Below are 16,897 nucleotides of genomic sequence, written 5' to 3'. Positions count from 1 at the left end.
CAAGGAAAAAATGACAGAAAGTAATAAAAATGAACCTGAGGGAACGAGAGAAACAACCTGGCTAGAAATAGGTTTCTTCGGAAGTCGATTTCTTAAAACTAACCAACACATGCGAGCATGGAAAACGGACATTATATCATTATCTCATATTATTTGGAGTCTTCAGACTACTGTTCTTATCTTGAGAATCATTTTCATAACATTTTGATTGGTGTAATCTCTGATCTTCTTCAGGTGTATCTTGTTGAACTTGAGAATTTGGATGGAATTGCAAACAGGATCCTTTATTTACTTCACGGGGGTAGCATGCTCTTATTCCGTCAGTCATGACTGGATAGAGGTCCTAAGTAATTTGCAATTACTGGATAGAAATCCTAAGTAATTTACAACTGTCTAGTCGTGGCTGAGAGAACAAGAGCATGCTAACCTCATGAAGTAAATAAAGGTTTCCATTCGAAATTCCATCCAAATTCCTGAGGTCGACAGAAACATTTCCAAGTTTGACAAGATACACCTGAAAAAGGTTGGAAGTTACACTGACCAAAACATTGTAAAAATGATGCTCAAGATGAGAACGGTAATACAAAGAATCGAAATAATACGAATAACCAATCCTCATCTCAAAAATTCAGAAACATAATATCATTATCTCTAACACAAAGTACTTTGTTTTCAATGTATTAATTATAATTTACCAATGCTATTTGTTCAGCTATATTGGCAACATAATTGATTCCAGTGAAGGAACTGACACGATTGTAGGATGACATATATCTGCTGTACAAAGTGTTGTCAGACAGAATGTTTAGAATTTAAAAAACATAGGGATCCCATTAAATGTGAGAAAGGCAGCATACATGTGACCCTAAACCTAACCCCAACCGCTGATGGAGGAAATTACTAAAACTATAAAGACTCTCATGAGAAATTGTTTTGCATAATAATGTCTCAACTGGTATGAGTCGTCCACTATCAGTCATCCGAAACACTCTAAATGTTGAGAATTAAAAAAAAAAACACAGAGATCTCATCATATGTGAAAGAGGCAGCTTTCAACATACATTTTCAACTTGTACTCTTGTACGGCTATGAGTTGTCAACAGTGAAACTTCAAAGCAACAAGATCGTGGCTGTACTGCCTCTGACCCTAATCTTTACCTTAACCTCTGATGGAGAAAATTGTCAGTCACACTGTAAAGGCTTCCCTGAGAAATTGCACTGCACAATGATGTGGACACTGGTATGGCCATACCGCCCACTGTCGGACATCCAAAATATTCCAATGTGTTGTACACATCAATTTTAATGGTTCAAGTCCCTGCAACAACAACAACCACCAACTTCACCATCAGAACCCATCCAGCTGTTCCAGCACATCCCCAGCTCTCCTGGAACTCCTATGCCTCTGGAGTCTCCAGTTGACATAACACCGTTCACAAACTCTCTGCTGGGAGCCCCACAACCACCGACCCAGGAATCTACATCACCTAACAGGACACCATCACCTGAATCACCACCACAATCATCTAAGACATGAATGGGTTTAGTCGATGACCTGTTTCGTAGTCAGGGAACAAGCAAAAATGGTAAATGGGGAATTTCAAAGTCGTTCCCAAAACGTCTACCCTCAGTAGGAGCCGGCAAAATAAAAAATGAGAATAAAAATAATTTGTGATCTCAAGCAAACCATTTTTCAAAGTTAGCGCTATGATGTTAAATGTATGGTGTTCATTTAGCAGACATACTAAGAAGATACCAGATTATGCCATACTATTTACAGACAATAAATCTCAGCTATGTTTTTTTTTTTACAAGGGAATCACTGCTTATCAAGGCCCAGAGGTCACTCGAGGATAAGGTTTAAAGAGTGTACATTGGTCAAAAGGACAATATAGTAATTGATAGAAGTGTAAATTTGGTAAATTGGATTACTTAAGTGGAACAGCTCATCAAGAACTTGTTTACATTGGACTTGAAGACGCCCATATTGTAGTTAGCTGGAAAGCAGGGAAACAAAAGAGAGTTCCACAGGTGTGCAGTTCTAAGAAAGAAGCTTTGTTTATGGAATTTGCGTTTAGGTTTAAGCACAGATAAAGAGTGGGGGAAATTATTGATAATGTTTACAGCCAGACGAGTGTTTCTCATGAATGTTTGGTGATGGGGTACCATAGATTGGAGCTCAGACAAGCACTTGCCATAAAAATAACGATAAAACAGAGACAGACCCGCAACGTCTCTTCTGTAAGAAAGAGGTTAGAGGGAAGAGAAAAGGGCATTTTCCACTAGGCTACAAAGTCTATTCTGAACTCTAACAAGGCAAGATAAGCTCTTCCTAGCAGCTTCTTCCCAGATGTGAAAGTAATACTGCATCCTTGAACGTACCTGGCTCTTATATAGGTAGAGAATTGCATCAGCAGGTAGATATCTACTGGATCTATTTTCCAGTGACCTTGGCAACAGATTTGATGTACGTGTTCCATTTTAGATCAGGACTAAAGGTCAAGCCCAGAAGCTTGTCAAAACATGGAGCCTTCCTGAGACAAGAGCCATTCATGCTAATTCGTGTACTAACCATCTGCAAAAAAAAAATCAGCTTAGAGCTTTTCTGAGTTTTTGAGATGAGGATTGCTTATTCGTATTATTTGGATTCTTCAGACAACTGTTCTCATCTTGAGTATCATTTCCACAATGTTTCGGTCGGCGTAACCTCTGACCTTCTTCAGGTGTATCTTGTCGAACTTGGAAATGTTTCTGTCAAACTCGGGAATTTGGACGGAATTTAGACAAAATCTATCAATTGAAAAAATCAGTTGTAAAAGTGATATTCTTCTGAAAATTGGAGGTTCAATTCTCAGTGTGGACGACCGAAAAATAGAATTGCAAATTACATAGGACTTCTATCTAATCATGGTTGATGGAACAAGAGTATGCTATTCCTGTGAAGTAAATAATGGGTTCCATTTGAAATTCCGACCAAATTACTGAGGTCGACAGAAACATTCTCCAATTTAACAAGATACACCTGCAGGAGGTCAGAGGTCACATCGACCAAAACGTTGTGAAACTAAGACTCAAAATGAGAACAGTAGTCCGAAGAATCCAAATAATACAATCAGTTGAGAATTAAATATTTTAAAATTTCACTTTTTTGCGTCATCTACATAATAATACACAAAGTTCGGTAATGTGTAGACACAGCTGCTTAGAAAGAAAATGGCCGCTGAGTTCAAGTTTTATGTAAAAACTGAAAGAAATCCTTAACTACATATAAACATTATATTTGTAAGGAAAGTTTGTTTTGCTCAAAAATTTTTTTTTTTTTATATTGAACGATGAAGTCCATCTTTTGAACATTTCCATATCCAACCATCAATTAACAGCGAATAACAGTTCAATTTGCATGTAAAATTATAGATCTCACACCTCCAAGTATTATTAACGGATACTTGGTAATCCAATCAATCATTTCAAAATTTTCAGACAGCTTCATGACAAGTTAGAATATTGCTCTTCAGTTTGCATGAAATCATTGTCATAAATATTTACAAAACTTGTTGGAAACATTCTAAGAATTCAGTGACCATTTTCTTTCTAGGCTGCTGTGGCTACACATCACCTACTAAGGCAGTTTATGTCCATATATAAATTTTTTAAAAGATTGGATCACCCAACTATCGAAAATACAATGTAAAAAAAAAATTCATTTTAAAAATTTCATCTGATGTTGCAGTCATGTTGAAACTCAAATTAAAATAGATTTTCTTGACATTCAGGCAAGGATCGAAGTGTAGTTTCTGTTCTGTTGAAAGATGGTCCAATAGTATTGTAGTGTCAGTGTTAGACGCTGCAAACAGTGACAAGGTTATCAGAGATAGACTCTTATAGCAAGATATATTCTGAAACGACATTAACCACACTATTTAAATATGTATGTTTCGATTTGAATAAAGATGGTACAATAATATAGCGTGGTCAGTGTTCGTGTCGGACGTCACCATCTCCTATGAGTATGCCAGAGTATTTAGAGAAGTATGTTTCAATTTGAACAAACGTGGTACTATAATATCTTGGGGTGTGCGAATAGGAAGTATTTAAGCATGTCAGCAATATACAATGTATCAAGGACACAACTGTGAAATTTCCACAGGTCCTGCTAGCCATTTGTAGATTTATATCCATTTTTGAAATTGTTCCTTGACTCTAAAAAATTATCGTCAATCTGATTTCTATATTGCTAGGAGGGTGGGTCAGACAGTGGGGTATCCTCTATTATCATTTCTCTATAGTTTTTTTGTCTTTTAATTATTATTTTTAATCAAATGGATTGTTTTCCTTATTATCTCTAATCAAACCAAATGATAAAATCTTAGTGTGACAGATTAGCCACTGGACAATCGCTTTTCAACTTTATTGAGGTCTTTTCATATATATTTAAAAAAAAAAAAAAACAAGCAAAAAATACAAAATTTGTAATTTCATTTGAATACACCTATCAACACGTATTTCATATCTACCTGTCTATTTATGTAAAAAGAAACCCGTATTAACATTTATTACATATTCTTCTTCATGTTACCTGGCATATTTAAATATTTTAATACTCTCAACTGGTCAATAACCAGTTTCAACACCAATACTATGGGATAACGGATTTAGTTGATTTGGACAAGTCAAAAAAGATGTGGGCGTTCCATCTTCTTGGTTGATTCGGTGACTAAGAGGCTGCTGATCAATATCATGTTCATACTCTAATAAGCTACAAAATGGATGCAATTTGCTGTGATGGGATCTGAGATGGAATTAGACATGAGCTGTTTGTTTTTATCTGTGCTGACCAGACGTTGGGTGGCGATCAGAGACCAAATAAAGATTAATAAATAACACTGTTAGTAATCTTTTAAAACTGAAATAAAGGTTTTTTTTTGGGGGGGGGGTTCTCTCTTGATTTGAGAAGTTCAGAAAACATAGACAAGAAGATGATGCATTTGATGCCAGAGGAAAATATATAAGTTTTAAAGTTTGCTCTTCATGATGATGATCATGATGCTGATGACGATGACAATTATGATGATGCTGATGAATATTAATGTAAAAAAAAAAAATATCCGCCTATATTTTTCATATGTTGTGTATTACAACCTGCTCGCTTAACTTTTTTATTTATTATTTTGTATCATATTTGCTGTTACCTACTTGGCATTGTTCGTCGGTCTTTTTACTTTTATTTTCGTTACACTGTTTTTTGTTTTTTTTTTAAACAAAGCTGTTTGCTTTTCTTACCAATTTATTATTTATTTTATTTTAGTAGAAATTTGAAAGTTAAATTTAATTGTTACAGTATTGTTTGGTCATTAAATTATTACTTAAACTGAATTGTTATCAAACTATAATTTTATTTAAGATATTATTGCTTTTATCTCTATTTATGTAATTACTAGATATAAAAAGTTTCCAAAACAACGCATGAAAATTTGTGAAGAATTTGAAAGCCAGAAATGACTAAAAACTTCCAAATTCCTTTCAAATTTCAAAGTATCACAAAGTAATTGATTCTTTTCTTCTAGCTCTTTAAAAAAATTGAAATGGCTGACTTTTTTATGAATAAATCGAAATACATTCTGGTGGATTTAATTTTGTAATTAAGTTTGTTTTTCTATAATAGGATTTGCAAAAAAAATTTTTTTTTTTTTTTTACTTTTTGCTATTGCATTTTGGATCTTAAATCATTGATTAATAGTAAATAAAAATAATAATTCAGATTGTAATTATTACATTTATGTTGAAACAAAAAACACACACACAGACAAGAAGTGGCCTCACAATTTTATTAGTATAAAAAAATGAATGATATTCTTTAATGTTCGGTTGAAGTGTGCTTACTAAGGGTGCACCAATTAATCAGCAGATAAATCAATAATCTTCCAGTTTGCCAATTAATCGGCCGATTAATTACTTTTCTCTTTCCTATTAAATTTAAACTTTTTTTCATCAATGCCAAGTGACTCATCAGATGGCTTTGACACAGTAACACAATAACTATTATGATTTTTTTACCGTTTTTTGCTTTATTAAATGAAATTACAAAATACAAAGTACAATTTCCAATTTTTAAATGAATATAATTAAACAACAAACTGGGAAAAAAAGAAATTATAAAAAACTACAAAGTACAAATTTCAATTCTTGAGTGAATACCTTTAAGTTCTGCTTCCACTGGAGCATGCTGCGATGGTTACCTTTGCTCCACACTTACTGCTGCTCTGCTTCCTCTTCTATTCTTGCTACCTGCCTCCTTTGCTCTCATAATCTCATCAGTATTTAAAGTTGAATATTTTTAAGTTGTAATGTAAAAACATTAGATTTTCTCCATTCTCAGAACACGTGTTTCTCATAGGTTCATACACATTACTAGTGAAGAGCCTCACTCTCTATAGATGGAGGTGCTGCACTTAAGTATTCTGAAGCCAGTTTACTCAACAGTAATAAGGTCTCCTATTCTTTTTTTCATCACTGAAAAGGATCATCACCTCATATGAGTCGCGGTAAAGCTACATAATGATCAAGTTCTTTTGTGCACTTAAGCATAAGGGATTTACTCCTTTTGAGTTTAGATTGTGATTCCTGTATTTCTGTTGTAGTTGCAGTTTCCAGGTTTAACTCAGCTTCTACCTGCTTTAAGTTTGGATTTGTTACTGTAGGCTTATTCGAAGCTAATTCATCCAACAGGCTTGAAAGAGATACAGTTTTACTTTTACTTTAATCTTTTTGACCCTCAACAACGCTTGAAGTGTGTATCTTGATTCTGCTTCATTATCATCAGTAGAAAATAGAAAATGTAGAATTCAGTTCTTAATGGTGTTTTCCATGTTATTCTTTTGAAATTTAAATTTGAATCTTGGATCTAAGAAAGTAGACACACACAAGTTTTTATCATTTAGATAGGACTAGCAGGAGTACCCGGCGTTGCTCAGGTGTTTGTAGGTGTGTGTGTCTGGGGGGGGGTAAAGCAGAACAAAAAGGAAACAACCCTGTTTAAATATAAAAAAGACGATGTTAAATAGTGATTGTAAAAATTGAAAATAAATCTTTTGTAGGTGTAAAAGAAAAAAAGTGGGGGGGGGGGGACTGGTGGCAGGTAGGCTCGAACCCGGAGCCTTGAGGCCAATAGGCTGAGTCTGAACACCTGTGCTAAGGTGACAGTAGCAATGTAAGACCGATTAAAAAGTGAATTGAGGTCAAACATCATGATATTCCGCAGTTTTTAAGTACGTATTTAATGAGATCAAATCCTTTTACTGTGGGATAGTTGTTTTATTTCTTTACCCAACTTTGGAAGTGTTCAAATGAAAGCAATTGTCTGACATGACAGTGAAAACCAATATTGACCAAACGTCCATCGCTTTCTGAACGTTGTTCCTGGGTTAGCCGAGAATAGCTTGTTAGTTTTACATCAGTTTTGCTTTTATACAAAAAAGCCAAGCGAACATGTGAGAGGCCAGAATAGCAATAATTTTGTAAAAGTTGCTGTAAATAAATCTAGCTGCGATACATGTTTTCAAATCGTACATATTATGGCCTAGAGGGTATATAAAAACTTCTAAGAAATAGTACCTCCCCCCCCCTGAGAATCCCGGTGAAAAAAGCCTTTTGCAGACATACAGAAAATATGCACACACATTTTGCCTTTTATATATATAGACTAGCCTAGGTGTTTGGAGGTGTGTTGGGCAAAAAAAAAAGTGGTTGTAGGTAGGCGGAAAAGAAAGTGAAAGAAATTCTGACGTCTTAGCAGATATATATATATATTATTCCTTAATTGGAATTCATTTTTTGAGATGAGCATTATATATTAATTTATTTTTATTTCGGACTATTAGTCCTCATCTTTATTAGTTGTTGTTTTTTTATCTTTTTATTGGTTTGTTTATTCACAACGTTTCGGCCAACTATTCCTCTGGCCTTCATCAGGTGGTAACCGCGACGGATAGGAACTTCGAATCTCCTAACTGCATTCTCAGCCATCACTGCCATCCGTAGTTGTTGTCGTCTCACCACATTTTGACCAATTAACCTCTGGCACGCTTTGGGTGGGATTTAAACCACTATCTTCAGACAATGCTCATCTGGAACCGTAGAGATTCAACGTCTCTATCAACTGCGCCACGGGCCCCGAAGGGCGATCAAGGTTGGATTTTTTGATCTTAGCAGATGTCTTCATGACGCGACCAGAAGTCAAAAGCGTTGAAATTAACCAAAGTCAATCCAATGGTGAAGATGACTTGCTAAAATGTTGGCGAAAAAAATCGACCCCTCCTTGTACAAAATGGCCAAGTTTAGGGTAAAGGAATTAATATTTTGGGCCAATTTTTCGATATTTGTTGTCCGAGACGTTGAGCTTGTCAGGATACGTCATCTCTGTCAAAAGTTTTTGCGAGACATACATACATACATACATACATACATACATACATACATACATACAGTGTACATTTAAACAGACAGGTGAAATTTATTTTTAATAGATGAAAATCTTATTTCCATTGATTCATTGAATTATTCACAGTGGTAAGAAGAATTCTACTAAAGTCAGAAATATCAGAATTAGATTGGACATCTTTTGACAGAAATAATTTCAGAGCTAAAATTGTAGCTATTATCATTGATATGATTGACGTTCTGTTACTTGCTTTTTTGGTGATTTCTTCAAATGAACTCAATAACAGAACAATTTTCTTAAACAACTCCTCATTGGTAGGAATCTTATTAACAACAGCATACCTTACAAGAGCTTTTCGTTATTCCAAATTCCTTTTCAGCATATAATATGTTGAATTCCACAATCTGACCACATCTTGAATTACTTTATGCTTTTCCAAATAAAGCTGATCCTGTATTTTAGTTAATTTGATAATTGAAAGCGATTAAAGTGAGATGCTATATTTTTGTTAAATGTAATGATTGTCTTCACAGCCTGTTTGGAAAATAATGAGTCATTTATTGAGAGTTGCAATGTATGTATGAAGCATGATAGTAACCAAGCAACATATTTGTCCCTTAATCCCGCAAGACTAAAATCATTATTGGAAATTTTATACTCATCCACAACATTGTGTAATTCTTCACTTATTCTTGCATCTGTGTATGTACCTGGGAATGGAACATCCCTAAGCATAATTTTGCACTGTTCAAAGTTATTTGAAAACCAATGACCTGTCAAACTCAGAAAGAGAGCATTATTTGTTGTAGCTGTTCAAATGTTTGTAGTCAAAGACATGCTGCTAATTTCATTAAGAGACGATTGCATTTTTGTTTTTACGTTTGTAAATATATCTGAAATTATTTTTTCAGTGAAGTAGTTTTTTGATGGATACTGTAATTTGAATAAAGTTTTGCAAATAAGCCTATTAAATCCAATTTCAGGTCTTACAGAATATGGTTGAATATCAACAGCAATCATTTCTACAATCAAATAATGGATCTTTTGTGACCTGTGGTCATTAATATCCCAATTTTTTTTCTTTGCCAATATTGTATTTTATAATAGTTTGGTGGTTTGCGTAAGGTTGGTAGTTGCTGTCATTTGTTCCTAGAATGTCTGTTTCTGGACATTCATTATGTTTCCTTTTCTTATCTGCAAATTTTGCTCCTTCTGACCGTTTGTGTGTGTGTGTGTTTGTATGTCTTCTAAAAACTTTTTACAGACGCATCAGACCGTGACAAAATTGGTATTGTTAGAAAAGATTGATCTCTCAAGCGAAAAATATTAATTCTGTGCTGGTCAACTGTGCCGTTTTTTTTTTGCAAGGAGGGGTTCTATATTGCATCAACATTTTTGCAAGTCTCAATGTATGTTTAAAAAATGTTATTCCGGCCTGTCATGACGTCATAAGTCGCCGTGACCGTGAAAGCTAACATGTTAGCTTTATTCACCTCCTTTTGCTCTTTCGTGTTACAGGTTTAAGCCTGCCTACTGTGGCTAATTTTTTTTTTTTGCGCTCGCACTGGCACTTGCTGCTCTTTTGATTGAAACAAAAGTTTTTTTTTGGGGGGGGGCTGAATATCCTAGGAATACCTACCAACACCAGGTGTCCACGCTAGTAACACATAAAGAGTGCATCATCTGCATCTCCTTGCGACTAGCCGAATCTAATAATATCTAAACCAGTAGTGACCATATTTATTGGCAACTGTCTGTCTCGATACTACCAGGCAAGATGATATAGGGGAATAGCTGTTACCTGTACAGCAGTGCCCACCTCTCCGCAAAGCTAGAGGATCCAAGTGAAAGACAGGATCGATACAGCTTGATTCTAACTATGCCGCAGGAGTTGCTAGTGATGGCAATATAAAGTCAGGCCGCCTTAGGGATTCTGTCTCCAGATTTTCTGTCAGGTTTACTACTTAGCCTTTTCCCTGATGGGGTAATCTCGCAAGGCAACAGAGGTTTTGAATCAGTGTTGCCTTCTATTGGATGAGCCACTATCCATAGTTGATGAGCCCCAACTGTCCGAAGTGACTTGTTTTAAGGCACCAGTGGATTGCCTTTGCCCTTTCTCCCAGTTGGTATAAACAGTTTTGCCAGGCTTAGTGACCATAGTACACATATATACTGAATGTTCTTATGTTTTCGTCTGTTCACTTTTGCATTATCTTGCTTTCTGTTCCATTTTCGTTGCATTGTTTTATGATCAAACGCATTCATTCCCCCCACAAAAATTTATTTTTTACAAGTGGCTCACCACTTATCAGGAGTGAAGACCACTCGAGGATAAGGGTTAATGGGTGTACAGTAATCATCAGGACAACAGCATAGTAATCAGTAGTTGTGGGAATTTGTTATAATTTGATTATTTAAGGGGATTGCTCAGCAAGAACTTGTTTATATTGGATGTGAAGATGATCATGTTGTAATCAGCTGGAAAGCAGACCAGCAGAACAGAGTTCCGCTGGTGGATAGTTCTAGGATAAAAGGTTTGTTGATGGAATTTGCATTTAGATTTAGGCAGAGATAGAAAGTGGGGGAAATTGTTGATAGTGGTTGTAGTTAGACGAGTGTTTTCTTTATCATCAGATGTTTTCTATGAATAAAGCAGAATACAATCACTCATGTATTAACTGGAAAGATATTTCGATACTGTAGAGGACAATGCTATGGAAGAAAGAATTAATGGACGTTGTGTTTGACACGTTCTCCAAGTTACCAGTTAGACAAATAATTTCTCAGAGGCAAACATCAAAAAAGTAAAAATACTAACTTTATAGAAGTCAATCTGAAGAGGAAAAAATATTGACTCTTTACAGAGCATAGTCTTAAAATACGAGGGGGGGGGGATTCTGATGTTAACTGAAAAACTAACCAGAAAAACTGAACTTACGAAGATTAAAATAAATAGGAGGTGCCTTCAATAAGTTCGTTTAAAACTTATGTATTTCAGACATTGTTTTCTATTAATTTATATATTTTTTTCCAGGTTTGACTAAATTTCTGAACATTTCAACTGCACTTATCTTTCTTTTGCTCTTTTTTTTCTGTTGTTTTTTTTTTCTCCAAATTATATCTGCATTATTAACTAAACACTGGAAAATGCTTTTTTCTCAGCAGTATGCATTATTTCTTAACCAGTCTAAACTTAGTACCCAAGCCAAAGTGCTCTACTCTTAACCAGCTTTTAAACGGGTTCTTCCAAAGTAAATTAATACAAAAAAAAACGACCTCACAAATTGAAAGTTCCATTTCGGTATCGTATAAAGGTAAAGCTCAAATGCTCAAATCATTCTCTATCGAGGTTAGATGAAGCCAAAAAGAAAAAGTATATATTTACGCATAACTATGTAAGGGAAGATTATTTTAAAATATTCTCCTAAACTAAGAATGGAGTAATGGACTTATATTAATTAGATATTAATAAGTCCTTACATTTTTATTTTATTTTTATTTTTCTCTATTTATTTATTTATTTATTTATTTTATTTTATTGTATTACTTTATTTTTTTTTAAATGGAGGGTAGATAATACACTGTGGTTGTGTTATCGGCAGCTCCAGTAACTCTCGCTTCTCCTTTTTTGTCCCTCAGTCCTCATTTCCAATGAGTGATTTTTTTGACAAAGGGTGAAGAAAAAACTGCTTACCAGGTCGGTAATACTTCGTAAACAGAAGCCTGAGATGTTGGAAATTTTTCTGTTTCTATGTCTATCCTTGTGGCCACGTCACTAGTAAGGGTGCTGGAGGTAAACGTTTTATCTGGGCTCACGTTACCCGCCTGATAGTCAGGGACCCGAACCTTGGTTAACTACTAAGGAGGCTGTCCTATCAGCAGGTGTAAAGTACTGGGGCTGCTGTATTGTCATTTGGTGAATGGATTCTGGACCATGCAGAAGTTTCTGGTGGGGCCTCTCGATGCCATACTAGTGGGTAATTGTTACGGCTTTACCTTATCATGTACTACAAAAAAAAAAAAAATTTTCTCTCTCTCTCTCTCTCTCTCTCTCTTACTTGCCCTCTCTGTCCTACTCTAACCAAGTCTGTCGACCTGTTCTACAAACCCCAAAAACTCAACATGAAATATCTCAAAAAAAAAACACGAATAAACCTAGAACCCCATCCTTCAACGTAGACCCCTACTACCATGTCTCCTTCTCTAACATCAGGGGTCTACGTTCCAACCTTCCAGAGGTTGAAACCCAATTACAAGAGACGAAACCGGACTTACTCTTTCTAAGCGAAACTGGCATAGGGCCGACAACTTCCCTAGATGAGTTCATAATAAAAGGATACTCTAACTTAACATCTAAATCTGACCCCCAAGATCGCCATGGACATGAAATATGCGCCTACATTAAAGATGGCTTCCCGTTTGGTAGAGATATCTCCAGAGAAGACCCTAATTTACCTTATATGTGCTTCCGGGTTGCACTTGCTTACACCACCGCATTCATATTTGCTCTCTATCGCCCTCACAAGAGCGGGTTACTGTCCTTAAGAGTATAGCTGAGAAAATGGAGCATATCCTGTCTGCTCATCCTTCGGCTAACATTCACAATTGCAGTGACTTCAATGTCCATAATGTGGAATGGCTGACCCACTCAAATAAGACAGGGGAGATTCTGTCATGATTTTGCCATTGCCTATGACCTCACTCAGATTGTTCATGAACCCACCCATGTGCCCGATACTACTGGTCAGGATGCAAGCCTTCTAGACCTTTTTCTCATAACTTCCCCTGAGCTATGTTCATGTTCCGTTCTATCTCCCCTGGGATCCTCCGATCACACAGTTGTATCAGTTAAGATAAAAATGAAATTCAATAAGTCTTCAGATGTACCTCTCCACCGTACAGTATATCGATACTCTACGGCTTACTGGGATAGCTTCCGTACATTCATATCTGATCTACCTCTGCATTCCATGCTTAAAAAGGATGTGTCCTCCATAGTATCAGACCTTACCGAATGGTTAATTGTAGGCATAGACTGATTCATACCATCTAAAAAATTCCAACAAAAACCTAACAGCCAAGCATGGTTCTCCCCAGAATGTGCCGCTGCCATTGTGCACAGAAATCACTTTTTCCATAGCAACGTAATAGATATACTGAGACTAAAGCTGCCTTCAGGACTGCCAGCAACCACTGTAAAAGAGTAATAAAAAATGCAAGAGAGCTATATGCTTAATCCGCCAAATCCAAAGTAGCTGAGCAGCGGCTTGGTTTCCACCAGTTTTGGCAAATAGCAAACAGGATCCTGAACAGAAGCGTGCGTTCCATCCCAACCATTATCAATGGACATGAGGTCATCTCATCAGCATCAGACAAAGCCAAACTATTCGCCAAGAACTTTGCAGTTAACTCTACCCTCTGTGACGAAGGCCATCAACTCCCCGTATTTCCTCCTACAACAGACAACACCTTACCCAACATACAAATATCTGTGCACGAGGTCGCCAAACTAATCAAGAACCTTGATTCCAGTAAAGCAACTGGCCCATATGGCATTCCAATTATAGTTGAAAAAGCTTCAACCAGAACTTGCCCCCATACTTACAAAACTGTTTAAGTGTTGCCTTAAGGAGAAGTGCTTTCCAACACCCTGGAAAACCTCATCAGTATGCCCTGTATTTAAGAACTCAGGTGATAAATCATCTCCCTCTCAGTACAGACCAATAAGTCTCTTGTGTGTCATGAGTAAGTTACTGGAATCCATATTAAATAAAGAAGTAGTCAACCACCTCAGCAGAAATAACCTCCTTAGTGACATGCAATATGGTTTCCATTCTGCTAGATCTACAGCTGATGTGCTAACAGTTATATCCCATAGGATTAGTGAATCTCTCTACAAAGGCTTCCTTTCTAGGGCAATTGCTCTTGACATATCAAAGGCTTTCGATAAGGTTTGGCAGATGGGCCTAGTTCACAAGATTTCTAGCTACGGTATAACTGGAAATGTTTTCTCAATAATTAAATCATTTCTCTCTGATAGGTTCATAAGAGTAGTGGTTGATGGGCAAAAATCAAAGGCCCACAGTATTAATGCTGGAGTCCCCCAGGGGTCCATCCTGGGCCCAACTCTCTTCCTGATCTACATCAATGATCTCCCAAAACACATACTTAAATCATTCGTTGAGATCTATGCTGATGACACGACCATCTACGGCAACAGATCAAAGACCGTAAATGACAAAGCTCTCTCTGATTCCCTCTCCTCTGATCTTGAGCACGTCATTCAGTGGGGGAAGAGATAGTTGGTTACTTTTTATGCATCTAAAACCAAGCTAAAATCTAACTTTACATCATCAACACTCTGTTCCTCATCTAGCATCAATTGAAATGGATGGCTCTCGTCTTGGGGAGGCTTCATGTTTTGACAAGCTCCTGGGTTTGACCTTTACTCCTGATCTGAAATGGAACACATATATAAAGTCTGTTGCCTGAGCCGCTGGGAAAATGGTAGGATCCTTCTACCGCTCCAGAAGATATCTCACTACTGATGTAATTCTCTATCTCTATAAAAGCCAAGTACGTCCAAAGATGGAGTACTGCTGCCACATCTGGGCTGGAGCTTCAAAAAACAGCCTATCCTACCTTGACAAAGTACAAAATAGACTTCATGGCTTACTGGGGGATGCTCTCTTCTCTTCCCCGCAACCTCTCTCCCACAGAAGAGACGTTGCGAACCTGTCCTTGTTTTATCATTATTTCCATGGCAAGTGCTCGTCCAAGCTCCAATCTTTGGTCCCCCCTCGCCAATCCTTCATGATAAACACCCATCTAGCTAAAACCACTGTCAGTAATTTCCCCCACTCTTTATCTGTGCCTAAATCAAAACGTAGATTCCATGAACATAGCTTTTTTCTGAGAAGTGCACTCTTCCGTTTGCCTGTTTCCCACCTGACTACAACTTGGACGCCTTCAAGTCCAACATAAACAAATTCCTGATTAATCACCCCTAAGTAAGACGCTTTATCAAATCTTAAATACCAACTATTACTACGATATTATCCCATTGATTATTGTACACAAAATAATCCTTATCCCCGAGTGGCTTAAGTGGTGATCCCCATGTAAAAAAAAAAAAAAAAGGTTCCAGATTTTTTTTGTACAAGCATTTAAAATTATTATGGACTCTGGAAAATTCACGATGTTATTTCTATACATCTTATGAGATGACTGACCAATTTTTATGATTTCAGGTTCAAATGAACAGCTACAGCAGGAATTGGAATACATGCTACTAAAACCTGATTGTCACAGCTGGTGGATTTAAAAAATACAATTTGGACGTGAGGACACTTTAGAAGAATGATATGCAATAAAATTCTGTTTTCAACTTGGAAAAACTACCACAGAAACGTATGGAATGCTTCAGACTGCTTTTGGACCATCTTGCATGAATCAAGCACAAGTTTTTAAGTGGCATAATAAATTCAAGGAATACAGGGAGTGTGAGCGATGATGAGAGATGTGGGAGAAGCAAGGAAGCCAGAACACCAGAGTTGATTGGCCAAATAAAGAATTTCATGGATAAGGATCGTTGTGTGTCTATAGAGACAATAGGTGCACAATTTGATGTTAGTGTGGGAACTGTACACACAATTATTTTCAAGCAATTGAAGATGCGGCAGATTTGTACAAAGTTTGTCCCAAGGGTCCGCCATCCTTGTCACAGACTAATTTGACCAAGATGAGCATCAAGACAGTTTCTTACCCTCCCTATAGTCTAGACCTTGCTCTCTGTTTGGTTATTCCCTAAGTTCAAGGAAAACCTTAGAGGCTGTCGTTATGAGACAATTGAGGAGATGAAAGAGGCAATGATGAGAGTCATTGACACGCTCATACAAGAGGACCATTTAAGTAGTAATGGTGGCAGCGGGAGATAAATACTGCTTTTTAAAGTAATAATGATCACAGGCAAAAACAAATTATTCTTTATATTATTTAAGTCGTAGTGTGCACAGGGGAAGAAGAATTATGCTTCACAGTATTTGATTTTGTAGCGGACCAGGGTATAATACCCTAACTCGCCACAAGAAAATAATGAAACGAATGGAATTGAAGGAAACAAAGACTCAATTGATGGATAAGATAAACGTCGTTTATTTGCTGTTGAAAGAATGAACGTTTTAGTTATAACATGTGTTCATGTCCGCGCGTGTGTAACCAATGTTCATTGCGGGGCTGGTGTTGTAGAAAGAATAGGAAATGTGTGTTCATCTCAAGTTCGGGTCACTATCGTTTGTTCGCACGTGGGAATTGAAGTGAGTGTTGTAGTGGAAATGAGAATCCAACGTGTAGACAAAGAAGAGGATATTAGAGTTGTCATCAGTTAGTAGTCAGCTACGCGAAGGTGTTCTCAGGCACCAGTAGTAGATAGAAAGAGAAAGAGTGTGAATGTGTACATAC

The sequence above is a fragment of the Euprymna scolopes genome, chromosome 6, assembly GCF_053919585.1.
Source record: "Euprymna scolopes isolate OS-2025 chromosome 6, ASM5391958v1, whole genome shotgun sequence".
NCBI classification, from domain to species: Eukaryota; Metazoa; Mollusca; class Cephalopoda; order Sepiida; family Sepiolidae; genus Euprymna; species Euprymna scolopes.
This window is presented reverse-complemented; position numbering follows the sequence as displayed.